Genomic DNA, 16,206 nt, shown 5'->3' with positions numbered 1-16,206 from the left:
GAGCAGCGCTGAGCTGGGGCTGCTGGCACAGGAGCTCAGCTTGAGGCACAGCTTACCATGAACTGGACCTGGTTGTGACCTGCTGGAGCTGTAGCTTGACCCAGCACAACTCTTCACAACCCATCTTTCTCTTCCCTTGGTGAGAATTCCACAGGTACTTTGTTCAGCAAACTTTACTTTTTTGCACAAAATGAGAGGATAGATCCAAGAAAAAGGAGGATGCTCACATTTCCCTATCAGTTCTTTCTGTTGTATTAATTCTATTATTATGTTTTAATAATTCTCATAATTATTATATATAATATAATATAATATAATATAATATAATATAATAATAATATAATATAATATAGTATAATATAATATAGTATAATATAATATAAATATAAATATTTATTACATATAATGATTTATAATAATATATTATTATATGTAGTAAATATCTAATATGTGATATATAATATAATATAATGTAATATAAATTATTATATATTATGTATTTCTATTGTATTAATTATGTTATTTTTATTTTTATTTTTATTGTATTTATTTTTATTTTTTATTTTTATGTATTGTATTCTATTATTGTATTTGGGATCAACAGGTTTGTGCGTCCATATTGGAATGGGATATTTCTGGAGGGAATGCCTTGCCGGGCTCCACACAGGAGCTGCCAGTGCTCAAGAACTTTTAGATTATTTAAATATAAAGTAGGTATATAAAAGTGCAGCCACATTTTCACTCTGCAGGTGGGGCAGTCCAGATCCAAACTCTGTTCCCTATCCCTGTTCTGGAGCTCCTTGTGCCTCTCCCTGCATTTCCCAGGCTCAGAGCAGCTCCAGTGTTGCCATAAAGCAGCCAAACTGCATTTTCTTCATGTAGAAAAGCCCAATCTTTACTGTAGAGGTCACATTTTATAGGATTATCAGAAGGGCCTGTGTCAGATGTTACTGATGGACAATGCATTCACACTGGGTTCATTGGATCTTGCACATCTATCTAATTCTGTTCAGTTAGTTTACATATTTTTTCCTACTGATTCTCATGAGACAGATTTTACTGTTTATGGAGGTGCTAGCTGTTTTTCACCCAAGAATAGGTTGTTGTGTTAATGAACCTTTCATACCTGAGATTGTTTTTGCATGGAAACTTGCAAATTACTCAGCTGCACTCAGAAGAAGTGACAGGCCTGATATCAGGTTAACAGAGCTGGCCTAATTTAATGAGGCCTTTTCTAATTCTTGTACCTGTCTGCAGCATTCAAGGACTGTCACATCCTTCCCACATCCCTCTGATTTGGGGTGGGAATCCTGGCTGCTGGCCCTGAGAGCCTGCTGGAATCTGAAATGCAGGGAACTCTCAGAGCTTTGGGCCTGTGAGCCAAAGCTGAGAATTAAACCCAGGATTTGGTCTGAGACCTTGGGAAAGGCTCCCAAACTGAGGTGCCAGAAGTGATGGATTTATAGTTTAAAGCACAGACACGTTAAGGAAAGTTTGGAGTTTTAGAGTTTAAGATATTTTAAAAAAGGTAGTTCCAGAGGTAAACAAGGAGTTTAGAATGCAGCACTGTGGGTTTGTGTGCCATAACATGATTGGCTAAGAAAGCTCACACTGTAGCATGGGTCCATAAGATGAAATATTTAAGGATTGGTCAAAAACATAAATATCCTTGTTGGCAGTGTTTTATTGGTCAATAACACCTTAAAAGGTCTTGTGACTTGAGGGTCTTTTGACCTTCTGAGCCGTGCAGTGAAGATGTGAGCTGAACTTACCCTTCCTGCCTGTAGAAGATAAGAAAATAAACCAAAAATAAACCACATCATCAAAACCAACTCTGAGATCCCATCTCTAATTCCTTCCAAAGTTCCCAAGTGAATTATCACAAGGGCAGCATCCCATCTGCTGCTTCTCCCATGGGGATGAAGGGTCAGTGCTGGAGCTGGGAGATGAGGGGCTGCCACCTCACAGGGAAGCTCTGAGCTGGATAATCAACTCTAGAAAAGATATTGGTAAGAAAAAGGCATTTTGGGAGCTTAGCTGAAATCATACCTGCATGTCTGCTCCACCAAACTCATGGGCAGAGGAAAAGGATTTGATATTTCCAAGGGAGGATTGCTTACACATCTCTGTTTAAAAATTTGGAGGTGAAGATAAATTACTGAAATATTTCCATTTAAGTGTGGACCAGTCATAGTCAGGTTTTTGTCTGGGCTGGGACAGAAAAGCTGGGGATGACTGTGGGCTGTGCCATGGGAGCCCAGAACCACTGGGGATACAAAGGACCTCAAACCCCACCCAGTGCCACCCCTGGATGGGCAGGGACACCTCCCACTGTCCCAGGGTGCCCCCATGTCCAGCCCGGCCTTGGGCACTGCCAGGGATCCAGGGGCTGCTCTGGGCACCTGTGCCAGGGCCTGCCCACCCTCCCAGCCAGGAATTCCTTCCTAAAATCCAATTTAAATCCACCTCCTCCAGCTTGAAGCCATTCCCTTTGCCAGGACAGCTTTTGCTGCTCCCCACATCTCACAGTGAAGACTGGAGTGGTTTTTTTGGACAGCGGCCTCCCCCAGACTGTTTATTGTTGGCTGTGCTGCTTCCAAATGGCGATGGGCTCGGATTTAGGGCAGCAAGATGGCCCTGACAGATGCAAACAGTGCTGCTGGCAGCTGGGAGTGAGCAGCTGACAGGGAAGGGATGTGCTGGGGGCCCTGGCAGCAGCTCTGGCTCTGAAAGCCACCAGTAATGCTGGGTGGATGCTGTACAGCAGTCATGGGTCATCGAGCTCGTAATGGGAGGAGGAGTCAAATTTGGAAAGTGGCACCACCATGGTGACGTGAAATTTGGAAAATGGCACCACCACAGAGATGTGAAATTTGGAAGGAGGCACCACTGTGGTGATGTGAAATTTGGAAAGGAGTGGCACCACCCCAGTGATGGGAAATTTGGAAAATGACACCACCAGGGTGATGTGCCATCCCTGATTGCCTCCTCTGGCATGGGGAGGGGTCTGGGGGCATTGGGAATTGGGAATTCCTGGCTGGGCTGGAATTGCCAGAGCAGCTGTGGCTGCCCCTGGATCCCTGGCAGTGCCCAAGGCCAGGCTGGACATTGGGGCACCCTGGGACAGTGGGAGGTGTCCCTGCCATGGCAGGGGTGGCACTGGGTGGGATTTAAGGTCTTTTGGACCCAAACCATTCTGGAATTCTGTGACTCTGGCACAGGGCAGTGCCCAAGGGCAGTGCTGGGATTGTGGAGGGCTGGCAGCACATCCCCATGGGACAGGGAGAGGCCAAAGCATCAATTAAACATACCTGGGAATGAGCCAATAGAAGCCAAATCCCTGTGATTGCTAAGTGGTGCCTGCAGTGCCTCTGGCTCAGCCCCAGGGCTCCCCAGGCTGTGGGGCACTGTCACATCCCCAGCACACAGCAGTGTGGGGCACTGTCACATCTCCAGCACACAGCAGTGTGGGGCACTGTCACATCTCCAGCACACAGCAGTGTGCCTGGCATCCCATTGCCAGCAGCGTGCCTGGCATCCCCCAGGGGATTTTTGTTCTATTTTTGTCTCTCTGTTACCTGAGCCCTTGCACTGAACCCAGCTCACAGGCTGCCTGTTTTCCTCCCTGCTCTGTTATTTTCCTTTCCCTTTTCCCCAGGGGGCTGTGCACGACGAGCTGTGGGTGAAAATCCCCTTCCATGAGGAGCTGATCCAAGGCAAAACCTCATTTCCTTCTTCAGGGCCCGTTTTCCTTTTCATAAAACGCCTTTCCAAGCTGCCTCTTGCTGTGTTTGTTTTCTCCCAGTGCCAGATGGCTGCTGGCTGCAGGAAGGGCCATAAATAATTCAGCAGCAGGAGGTGACACACACCAGGGTGGCAGTGGCAGAGTCCTGGGAGCACAGGTCATGGTGACAGAGCAGAACAGGGATGGGGAAATGGGAATTCTGTGGGATGTCACAGGTGGGACTCAGCCTGCACTGGGCAGAAGTGGGGTGGGGATATTGCTGCAGCAGAAAGGTTTAATTAAGGAAGTAATTTAGAATCATGGAATGGTTTTGATGGAATGGAGTTAAAGCCCATCCAGTGCCACCCCTGCCGTGGGCAGGGACACCTCTCACCCTCTGCCAGGGAAGAATCTCTTCCTGTCTCTGACCCAGATTTCCCCCTCTCAGTCCCAGAGCGCCGCTGCAGGACAGTCCTTCCTGCTTTTGTGTTAGGGAATTTGGTTTGGGGTCCGTGTTTTTAGACATCCCAGAGCTGTGCAAACCCCTCCCTTGTGTCTCTGTCCCTTCCTAGCAGGAATGACCCCATAGGCAGCCCAGGGTGAGAGGGGTGAGGATGAGGAAGGTGTCCCTGCCTGGGGCAGGGCTGGGCTGGGACTGAAGGTCCCTGCCAGGAGCCCATCCTGGGGTTCTACAGCTGTGAACAGATCCCAGGTGAGCTTTTGTCTTAGGATGGAAATGGGGCTGTGAATTCCATCCCGACCTGTCAGAGCTGGGGCAGTTCTCTGCTGTCCATGGGCAGTTTTTCCTTTCTCTCTGCCCCAGCCAACCCTCCCTCCAGGAGATCTCTGCTGCCCATGGCCACTGAGTGTCCCTGCAGCGCTGATCCAATCCCAGCATCCCATGGGGAGATGCTCCGCCCAGGGGAGGAGCCAAGCATTCCTCCCTGGATCCAATCTGAGCCTGGCCCAGCACAGCAGCCTTTGCCCCCTGCATTGCCAGAGGAGCAGCTTTCTGCTGCCCTGCATGGCCAGAGGGAGCCCAGGCCCATCTGCAGCAGCCCTGGAGCTGCAGAGGAAAACTCCCCCCTTGTGCAGGATCCGTGCTGCAGCAGAGCCACAGCTGGCACTGCAGGAGGGCTGAGCCCCCCTGGATGGGGCTGGGACACCCCCTGACACACAGGGGGCAGGGACTGTGATCACTCTGGCAGGGGGGTTTTATATATATATATTTACAGATAGATAGATTATATATATATAAATAGATAGATTATATATATATATTAGATTTTATATTTTTATATATATATATGTATATATGTATATATATTCTTGTATCTACATCTATATATTATTAGTATTAAAATACTATTGCATTTGTATTTTAATTTCCCTAGTAAAGAACTATCATTCCTATTCTCATATCTTTGTCTGAGAGCCCCTTCATTTCAAAATTACAATAATTCAGAGGGAGAGGGTTTGCATTTTCCATTTCAGGAGAGGCTCCTGCCTTCCTCAGCAGACACCTGGCTTTTCAAGCCCAGAGAGTTTTGCAGCTCAGCATTTCCCATTTTTGCAGCAGCAGCACTTTCCGGGCTGGGAGAGGCTCCCTGGGAGCTGCTCCCACAGACAGACCTTGGCTCCCAGTTTGCTCTCTCTCCACCAGCTCCAAGGAATCTCATTTGGGTGAAGCAGGTTCTGCCAGCCCCATGATTTTCCTTGTCAAAACAATGTTTGCAAGTGTGGGATTTTGACATTAGGACTTCGAGGCTAAATTTTGATTGGGTAAATTTAAGAATACTGTCATTTATCAAGCACTTCTTCTCAGCTGTGAAGGCAGTGAGAAATAATGATTGATTTGGGGTTGGGAACTTCTCCTTCAATCTTCTCTGGCCCGTCATTAAAAAAATATTGCAGTTCAGTCCATGGCCTGTGCATTTGTCTTCCATGAAATTTTGCAAGGTCAAAGGATTGTCAACAGAACATCAATATCCACAATGTATTATCCTGTATCTTGAGAACAAGTTCAGAAATAACAAGTTTGCTGCCAGCCTGGTAATACCAACTTACATCAGTCATTTATCAGGAGCTGGAATTGATAAAGAAGAAAATCTCTTTGCCGGGGCTGTTGTTCTCTTGGTTTTTTTCAGGTTTGTTTGTTGTGTTTTAGGGCTTTCAGCAATTCCTTCCTCAGTACAGCTGCTGCCAGTAGGAGGCTTGGAAATGCAAAGTTTTAATTTATAAATATGGCCAGTTTTGCTTTAGGATGCACCAGGGAGTGTTTTATGGTGTCAATAATTTTTGTCTCCAGTGTGATATGTTGGTGTATTCAATCCCTGGGGACCCTTTATTCCCTTTTTCCTTTTTTTTCCAGCCCCATGGAGCAGCCCTGGAGAGTCTGATGCCAATTAAAACGTGGCCCTTTGTACCTAAATTAATCTGGCTAATTCCCTTCAATTGTCTGGAGAGCCCCATACGTGCAGAAGAGTTTGTGCACAGGCTGCCAACCCCTCCTGAAGGGGCTCTGGGGAACTCAGCTCTGGGTTTGGGTGATTTTGGAAAATCTTGAGATGGTTTGGTTGGAGGGACCTTAAACCCCACCCAGTGCCATGGCAGGGACACCTCCCACTGTCCCAGGCTGCTCCAATCCCCAGTGTCCAACCTGGCCTGGGACATTCCAGGGATGGGGAAATGGCAGCAGGGAAAGAATTTCTTCCCAGTTTCTTCCAATGTCTCCACTTTTTCTAGTTTAAAACCATCCCCCCTAGCTTGTATCAGGATTTGCCTGCTGATTCCAGCAATGTTCATCACCAAAACAAACAGATAATCTGTTTTTCTCTCCCACCACCCCCAAGCAGCATCGTTGGTCTGTGTTAGCTCAGGGCAAACATTGTCCTCTCATGGTACAAAGTGTGGCAGGCAAAGGCACTAAAACCTGCTTTGGAATAAAACTGGCAACTCTGGTTCTACAGGAGGCAGTAAAATGGGACGGATAATATGTGTAAATCCATTGGTTTGGGAAGGGAGATCCCCAAGTGATTTAAAACGCAATTTCAGCTTTAAAAGATCTGTGGTTGCAATAATTCTGGTGGGATTGATCAAACAACAGTAACAAGTTTTGTTTTCTGTTTTTAAGAGGGACAAAATAAAAGCAGCAGTTTAACCTGCCTTTAAGGTGTGTGGATGAACTGAGAGCTGTAGGGGAGAGTTACTGAGGTGTAAAACACAAAATCCCTCTGGGAAGGGGTGAGAATAATGGGATTGCAGCAGGTGCAGAGCCAGGGTGATAAAAAAGCCAGGTTTGGGTGTCCCAGGGGTGTCCAGGGAGGCTGAGAATATGCAGCAGCCCCAGGGTCTTGAGTGGGAGGCTGGGAATGGAAGTGGGAGGGAAGAGGCTGGTGCCAGGGGTGTCTGTGTGTCTTAGTTTCAAAAGCCAGGTGCCTGCTAAGGAAGGCAGGGGTTCCCCTGAAATAGAAAATGTGAACTCCTCACCACCCCTCCCAATTGCTATGAATTTTAAATTAAGGGGCTCTCAGACAAAAAAATATGGGAGCAGGAAATAACAGTTCTTTAATAGGGAAGAAAATAAAAGGATAAAATGAACAATGCAGTACACTAGAACAACACTGCCAGAGTCAGAACCCAACCTGACACCCTGTGGGTCAGGCTGTTGGCAGCAGTGCCATTGGAATTGTGGCTCAGCCCTCCTGCAGTGTCAGGGCTGGTTCTGCTGGAGCAGGATCCTGGAGAAGGGTGCAGTCTCTGCCCTGGAGATCCAGGGGAAGGAGAGACAGCTGCTGTTCTTCTGGGGAATCCAGGGGAGAAGCGTGGGGTGTTCCAGAGTCTCAGATTCATCCAGGCAGAATGCTTGGCTGGTGTTCCAGAATCTCCAGATTATATCCAGGCAGGAATGCTTGGCTCCTCCCTCTGGGCTCACATCTGCCAATGGGATGCTGTAGTTCTTATCAGCCATGCAGGGACATTCAATGGCTGTTATCAACAATGTCTTCCCAGTTGTGGAAGAGATAAGGAAAACTGCCCACTGAACAGAAGACAACTGCTATTCAGATGGTAAATAGAATACAATTTGCTCGACAATCCACTGTGGTACTGAGGAGCAGCAGCCTCAGCCCTTCCTCACAGGCTTGCCTCTCCCAGCTTCCCGGGGCTCATCTGGAAGCCTTTTGGGGCTCTGTGAAGAAGTGAATGACAAATGACTCTCCCTTGTCACCCTGTTTTTTTAGGTTTTCCTAAGCCTTCTGATGTTTACATCCTTGTAGCGAACTTTCTCACACACTTTCTATAAATACCTCATTGTTTTGCATTCTTTTGTGGAAGAGGAGAAATTTGATGGGCTGCTGGTTTGTCCAGTGTCGGAGAGGTGGCACTGTCACCCTGCAATCCACTGTCACTCTTGGAAATCTGTAAATGTTGGAGTCAGAAAATAATTTTCCTTTTTTACCTTGAAAGCAGCAGCATGTCTGTGTAGTGTTATTTCGTGTCCTATAGTGACAAGTGAACCCCTCTGATTGAATCTTCTTGCAATCTTCATTTAATCCCCAAAGTTCTGTTTGTTCTTGCCAAGGCATTTTGTTCATCAAATCCCTGATGCTAATGAGGTCCAAAGCACTCTCTGTTGTGTGTACCCCTATAGGGATGCCCTGGGGATCATCAGGGTGGGCAGCCCTGCCTCACCTGGTTCCAGATTCTGCCATTCCCTCCCCCTCCTATTGCCAGTTTGGGGCCTCTGTACAAATCCCCAACAGGACAGGACTGCTGGGAACGTGCTTTGAGCTGTTTGATTTTCCAGCATCACTCTCATTCCATGGCTATGACAATGGGAAGATGCCACCAGCTCACATCCCAGGCAGCAGACACAGAACTCAATGTCACAACTCACTTTATGAGTTTTGTGACCAATCACACAAAGCAAAAGCACATTGACAGCAGTTCCATCCAACCACTGTAAGCACAGGTACCTTTGGTTAAACAATGCTTGCTTATTTCAAATACAATCCCTGCTTGTGAGCCCTCAAACACAATGCACAGAGCTCCATTGTTAAGTTTAGATCTCCCTAATATCTTGCTAAATAAACTTTTCTGTAACTTGGAGAGTTATTCTAGCCAAGCGTTAATACACAGACCATTGTTCTATTTGTCCTTTTCTACATTTTACAGAATTTTTCTGCTGACCAATGTCATGGCTACTGCTTAGCTCTAATCCCAGTCCTGCTGTCTCTGCTGCCTTTTGCAGCCTTCCCAAATTCTATAAATTCCCTTCCCCTCCCTTCCCCAAGGGTGGCAGGCTGGAAGCAGCAGGTAACTTTTCATTTCCAGCTGCAGCCCCAATCCTGCTGCTCTGGCAGACCTGCCTAGCCCTGCTCTGTGCAGCCTGACACTCCTGCAGTCCATTTTCCCCCTGTCTGCTCTGATCTCGGGCTGTTTGACCCTAATGAGCAGAGACTGCTCTGGGTGCGTGCAAGGAGGGGGTTCTGGGCCTGTAATGCTCTGACCAGGAATGAATTTCCCTGTTCCTGTCAACAGCTTTTTATCTGCTCTTATCTAAAGCTGTCTTGATCAGTGTGCTCCTGCAAGGACCCTGCAGAACCATCAGATCCATGGCCTGACAGCTCTGGCCAGCCACCAGCAGATCTGCTGGTGCTGGGGGAGGAAACATTGAAGCCATGGAATCCTGGAGTGGTTTGGAAGGGAAATTAAAGCCCATCCATGCCACCCCTGTGTCACAGACATCTTTTATGAAAAATCCTTTCCTTAGGGTTTTTCCTCCTGAGAAGCTGAGAGACCTCAGGAACAAAATGTAAACATTGATTATCTGCTGCTGTGGAATGCAACAGGTGCATCTGGGATTGGTCTCATGTGGTTGTTTCTAATTAATGGCCAATCACAGCCCAACTCGGACACGCTGTCCAAGACACAAGCCTTTGTTATCATTCCTTCCTATTCTATTCTTAGCTAGCCTTCTGATGAAATAATTTCTTCTATTCTTTTAGTATATTTCTAATATAATATATATTATAAAATAAGAAATCAGCCTTCTGAAACATGGAGTCAGATGCACATTTCTTCCCTCATCCTCAGATCCCTGTGAACACCATCACACCCCTGCCATGCACAGGGACCCCTGCCACTGTCCCAGGCTGCTCCAGGTGTGCAAACAGCTCTGGGACCCTCCCAGGGATGCAGAGCTTCTCCAATCTCCACATTAAAGAGCTGAGAGGTGCAGGAGAGGGAGCTCAGAGAGAGCCTGGCTTTTAAGAATAAATTAATAGATGGCAGGAATAAAACAAGCTGTAAGAGGCTGTTTGCTTTGGTGATTAAGATACACTGGGTCAAAAGTACAAGTGGAAATTGCTTCTCTTAGCAAGTGGCTGACTAGGGGAGAAGGGAAAAACAGAGGTTTCTGTGCTCTGGGGAGGAGCAGACACAGGGCTAGAGCAGTTTTTCCTGGACTGTGTGAATATCAAATATATCAGAGACCTCTCGTGCCTGGCAAGGCTGAATTCCATCAGTCCTGGCTCATCCCAGGCTGCTGTGGCTTGGCAGGGACCTTAAACCCAGCCAGGTGCATCCTTGGGACATTTCCCACCTGGCCTGGCACCAGGGAGCTTTTCCTTGCGCCATCCCAGCCCCAGCTCTCCCATTCCTGCCCTGGAACTCTCCCCTTAAAGAGCAGCTTCTGGTACCTCCTGCTTGTTTGTTTCTGGGTCATTTGTGTGTTTTTTAGTGGAATCAGCACTTCCAGATCCCTGCAGAGATGTGTTGGAACACAGGACATCCCTCTGGCTGCCCTGGAGGGCTCCAGCCCCTGCCAGGGGGCTCAGAGACCCTGGCACAGAGCCCAAGACCCCCTGTGCCTTGATTTTGACCCATGGAGAAAATTGCCACCTTTATATGAAGATTTACAAGTCAAGAGAGTTTAAGTAGAATAATAGTTTGTCACAGGGTGAAAAATGAATTTTTGGGGTTTTTAGAATGGGGGCTCGGGGTCCCAAGATGGAGGAATCTGGGTGTGCCTTGTCCTTCTCCTTTCTTCTTCCTAGCCTCCATCTTCTGAGTGATGGTGGCACTTTCAGATTGGTTTAAGGTAGAAACTCACTGTCTAACATAGGTGGTAGGTAATGGGAAATTATGGTAAATAGGGTACATGTAGTTTTTAGTATAAAAAGATAACACCACCCCAAGGCGGTCAGTCTGCCTCTGTCTGACCTGCTGGACAGATCTCAGCAGGCCAGAGAAAGAATTTTATAGATCAGAAACAATAAACAACCTTGAGACCGAGAGCTGAAGAGCTCTGAACTCCTTCTTTGACTGCCAGGCTGGGAAAAGAGACTTTAACACATCTCGGGGTCACTGTGAGCAGCAGAAATCCCTGGGAGATGGGCACAGGGCAGGCACTGGTGACCTTTGCTGGGCTGGAGCCAACTGCTCCTCCCTGGGTGCAGCCAGAGGCTGCAGGTCAAAATTGCACCTCTGCTCGAGTGGGAAACAGCAAACCCACCCAGTGCACGCTGTTTAGTGCAGTGACTGAGGAGCTGTTGGCCTTACTGCTGTGGGAGCAGTGCCCAGGACGTGAGAAATGGGACTGAGCTGCTCCTGGGCCAGCACAGCTCAGACTGGGGGGCTCTGGCCCTGCCAAAGGACCCAGCATTGCTGGAGCTGGAATGAGAGCAGCAGCAGCTCCATTCTCTCCCAGCAGGCTGCCTGCCTCAAACCACCCCAATATCCTGACCTGCAGGCTCCCTGCATCAGCCAGGCTCTGGGGGAGGAGAGCTGCATCCCCACAGCTCTGGGGTGTTCATTGTGCACTGGCACAGCTCTGGGGTGCCCATCCTGCACTGGCACAGCTCTGGAGTGCCCATCCTGCACTGGCACAGCTCTGGGGTGCACTGGCACAGCTCTGGGGTGCACTAGCACAGCTCTGGGGTGCCCATCCTGCACTGGCACAGCTCTGGGGTGTTCATTGTGCACTGGCACAGCTCTGGGGTGCCCATCCTGCACTGGCACAGCTCTGGTGCTGCTCAGAGGAACTCAGCTACCTTGGAGACTCTGAGCAGGGAAATGGATGCTGCCCAGGCTGTAATTAAAGGTGCTTAAGGCCCATTAGCTTGTAAAAATTAGAGCTTGTAAAAATGCTTTTTAATCCAGTTTAATAAATGGGAATCCAGGTTTAATTGCTGTATAAAAATGACGTGTGGGTTGCTTCCCATAGGTGGGATTGATGTGTGACCTGAGCCAGGGCCATGCAGGCTGCAGCCTGGCCCTGTGTGTGGCTGTCAGGGCTGGGCTGTGACACAGAGCCAACCTCACCCTGCCTCAGGAGCTGCTGCAATAGCCCAGCACTGGCTGCTGGAGGTGAGCTCCTCTCTGGACACAGATTTCAGGCTGCAGGATTGCACTGAACTGGGGAAGCTCTGAATTACAGAGTCACAGAATGCCCAGGTTGGAAGACACCTCCAAGACCATTGAGTCCAACCCAACAGCTCAGCTCAGCCCTGGCACCCAGTGCCACATCCAGGCTTTGTTAAACACACCCAGGGATGGGGACTGCACCACCTCCCTGCACAGCCATTCCAGAACTTTATCACCCTTTCTGTAAAACACTTTTCCTGCCATCCAACCTGTATTTCCCTTGGCACAGCTCGAGGCTGTGTGCTCTGGCTGTGTCAGTGCTGCTGCAGACAGAGCCCAGCCCCAGCTGAGCACAGGCACCTTTCAGGAGCTGTGCAGAGTGATGGGGGCAGCCCTGAGTCTCCTTTTCTCCAGGCTGAGCACCCCCAGCTCCCTCAGGGCTTCCTCACAGGGTTTGTGTTCCAAACTCTGCTGGATGTGGGGCTGAGGGTGTCACAGACATCTTTTCCTTGGGAGTTTTCCTCCTGAGAAGCTGGGAGGCCTCAGGAACAAAATGCAAACAATGGTTATCTGCTGCTGTGGAATGCAACAGGTGCATCTGTGATTGGCCCATCTTAGATGTTTGTAATTAAAGGCCAATCACAGTCAGCTGGCTTGGACAGAGAGCTGAGCCACAAACCTTTGTTATCATTCTTTCCTTTTCTATCCTTAGCTAGCCTTCTGATGAAATCCTTTCTTCTATTCTTTTAGTATCGTTTTAATGTAATATACATCATAAAATAATAAATCAGCCTTCTGTAACATGGAGTCAGATCCTTGTCTCTTCCCTTATCCTGGCACCCCTGTGAACACGGTCACAGCTGAGGGCTTCTCCCAGCCCTCCCAGGTGGGTTCTCAGCCCTGCCAGGTGAGCTGCCAGCTCTGCAGTGAGCTCACAGGGGCTGGGGAAGGGAAAACAAGTGGTGCAGAAGAAGGCAAAACAAGTTCATACATGGCTGGGGCTCTCCAAGCTGCCCTGCCATGCCACAGAACAACCAAACCCTCTCCTCTTCCTCCCTGAATTTCCCAGAGTGCTGACGGCTGGTTCCTGCTGTGCCCCTGCCTCTGCACAGGGAGCAGGATGGCTCAGGATCAGCATGGCTCAGGAGCAGGGAGCTATTAGGGATCAGCATGGATCAGGGAGCAGAGAGCTCTGACCCCTCCATAAAAAATACAACAAACCCCCTCAGCATCCAGCCCTGCTGGGCAGGCGCAGCTGTGGATTCCAAAGGGATCCCAGACCGAGCACTGAGGAATGCTGGTGGAAATTCCTTTTCAATTTTTGCCAGGGTGTGGAGTGACAGGACAAGGGAGCACAGCCTTCAGTGGAGGGCAGGGATGGATGGGAGATTTGGAATTGGGAATTCCTGGCTGGGCTGGAATTGCCAGAGCAGCTGTGGCTGCCCCTGGATCCCTGGCAGTGCCCAAGGCCAGGCTGGACACTGGGGCACCCTGGGACAGTGGGAGGTGTCCCTGCCATGGCAGGGGTGGCACTGGTGGGATTTAAGGTCCCTTCCCACCCAAACCAATCTGGGATTTGGTGATTCTAACCCCAAACGTAGGGCTGGGGTTTGTGTGGCCCAGGTGGCTCAGCACATTCCCATGGGACTGTCTGGAACAGCACCTCAGGATCTCTGGGAGTTTGGGGTTCAGATGAGCCCAGGTGTGCCCCAGAGGGGTGATGGGTGGGTGGATCTCTGTGCAGGTCAGGAAAAGGATAAGTGCAAGGTGCTGAGTGACCCAGGGCAAAGCTGGCTCTCGTGGGCTTTGCTGTGTCCCTCTGGATCAGGATCTCAGCTTCCCCCTGGAGCCCCTGCAGCTGCACTGAGCACCTCGGAGCAGTGCAAAATTAAAATTAGAAAAGGTTTGGCTGCAAATTCCTGAGCTGCAGAATGTTCTGTCCTTTGAAATCCTCCACAAAACCCCCCAAAGCCTTCAATCCCCATTTGATGTGGTGTCTCCCACTTGGAAAGAGCCACTTAGAGATATTTATCCAGTGGCTTGTTAAAGCAGCTATAAATAATCCATCAGTGCTGCAGGGGTGGCTGCTAATGTTCCTTTATTTACGGGAGGTGTGCTTTGTGTGGGAGCAGGGAGTGTTCCTTAACTCCATCACTCCCAAAGCACTCTGGTGTGGACTGCACTGTCTGACACATAATGTGGGCTAGAACACAGATCAAGATATAAATTAGCACAAGTGTGTCCTGAGGCTTCTCTGATAGTACACGCAATACTTTTCCCCTTAATTATCTTGTCATGATAATTTCCTTTAATTATCTTGCCATAATAAATCCAGTAGGTGAATTAATCTGGAATAGTCACGGAGCAGCACGTGACTCTGACAGCTCTGCGTTTGCTGCCAAGGATTTTGCTGACAAACCCGAGTCCCTGTGCTCCCTCAAAGAGCTGTTTGATGTTCACTGTGCCCTGCTTTGCTCACATCCCATATTTCTCCGTGACAAAGCTGAAGGCAGAGCAGGGGAATTGTGCAGTGAGTGGCAGAGCTGTGATTTGGGCTGTGGGAAATCAAACCTGGTGGTTTAAATGGGCCAGAGAAGTTCTGCAAACCTTTGCTGAGAGAGTTTGCTGATTGATTTAGAGGCTGTGGGAGTTTTGGAAACTTTTATTGCGGAATAAAAAAAGAGAAAAACACAAGAAACCACTTTTCTTCTGTGTGGAGACTTCAGATCCACAGGGAGCAACTCAAGCTGAAGGGACCAAGGGGTCCATGGCCCTGTGGTGTCACTGCAGGACCTTGGAGAGGGCTCTTCCTGGAGGGAGAGGCTGGGATGGGGCATGGATGTGGCTTCTCCAGGAGGAACAGAACATGACTTCTCCAGGAGGGACAGGAAAGGCTTTTGCAGGAGGGATTGGGAATGGCTTTTCCAGGAGGGACAGAAAGACTTTCCCAGGAGAGAAAGGAATGGCTTTTCCAGGAGGGACAGGGTGCAGCCACAGATAGAGCTGGACTCAACCCTCTTGTCCCTCACCTGAGGCAGGGCCAGGGTAGTGGGGACTGTCCCTAATTCCATGGGACAGAGGGGAATGGCCCTGGGATAAAGGGGAATGTCCCCTGCCCATGGGATAAAGGGGAAAGGGCTGTGTCCCTGGGATAAATGGGAATGTCCTGTGTCCATGGGATAAAGGGGATGTCCCTGGCCCTAGGACAAAAGGGAATGTTCCCTGTCACCAGGATAAAGGGGAATGTCCCCAGGATAAAGGAAAAGGCCCCTGTCCCTGGGACCAAGGGGAATGTCCTTGGTCCAAGGGGAATGTCGCTGTCCCTGGATGAAGGGCGATGTCCCTGGATCAATGGGAATGTCTGTCCCAGGATCAAGGGGAATGCCCCTAACCCCAGGATTAAGGGGTCCCTGGGATGAAGGGGAATGTCCCTGGGATCAAGGGGACTGTCCCTGTCCCCAGATCTCGTTAGCCAGGCTCTGGGCAGCCTCGTTAGCAGTGCTGCAGAGCTGGGCCATCCATCAGGGCTGTCCCTGGCAGCCACAGGAGCTTGGGAAGCTGTTAAACACAGGCAGCCTCAGTAGGCTGGGATCAATGACTGCAGTGGCTCTCCCAGATGGGCTGAGAGAGGCTCCAGCCTGGCCTGGGGACAGCCACCAGCCACCCCTCTGTGACCGTGTTCACAGTGGTGTCAGGTTGAGGGAAGAGACAAGGATCTGACTCCATGTTTCAGAAGGCTGATTTATTATTTTATGATATATATTACATTAAAACTATACTAAAAGTATAGAAGAAAGGATTTCATCAGAAGGCCAGCTAAGAATAGAATCTGAAAGAATGATAACAAAAGTCTCTGTCTCGGACAGAGAGTCCAAGCCAGCTGACTGTGATTGGCCATTGATTGGAAACAACCACATGAGACCAATCACAGATGCACCTGTTGCATTCCACAGCAGCAGATAACCATTGTTTACATTTTGTTCCTGAGGCCTCCCAGCTTCTCAGGAGGGAAAATCCTAAGGAAAGGATTTTTCACAAAAGATGTCTGCGACACCCTTGCTGCTGGCCAGGGTGCTCTGGCACTGCAAACACATAGAAGGAGCTCACAGCTCCTC

The sequence above is a fragment of the Zonotrichia leucophrys genome, chromosome 5, assembly GCF_028769735.1.
Source record: "Zonotrichia leucophrys gambelii isolate GWCS_2022_RI chromosome 5, RI_Zleu_2.0, whole genome shotgun sequence".
In the NCBI taxonomy this organism is placed as follows: domain Eukaryota; kingdom Metazoa; phylum Chordata; class Aves; order Passeriformes; family Passerellidae; genus Zonotrichia; species Zonotrichia leucophrys.
The sequence above is the reverse complement of the archived record's forward strand: the minus strand, read 5'-3'. Positions refer to the sequence as shown.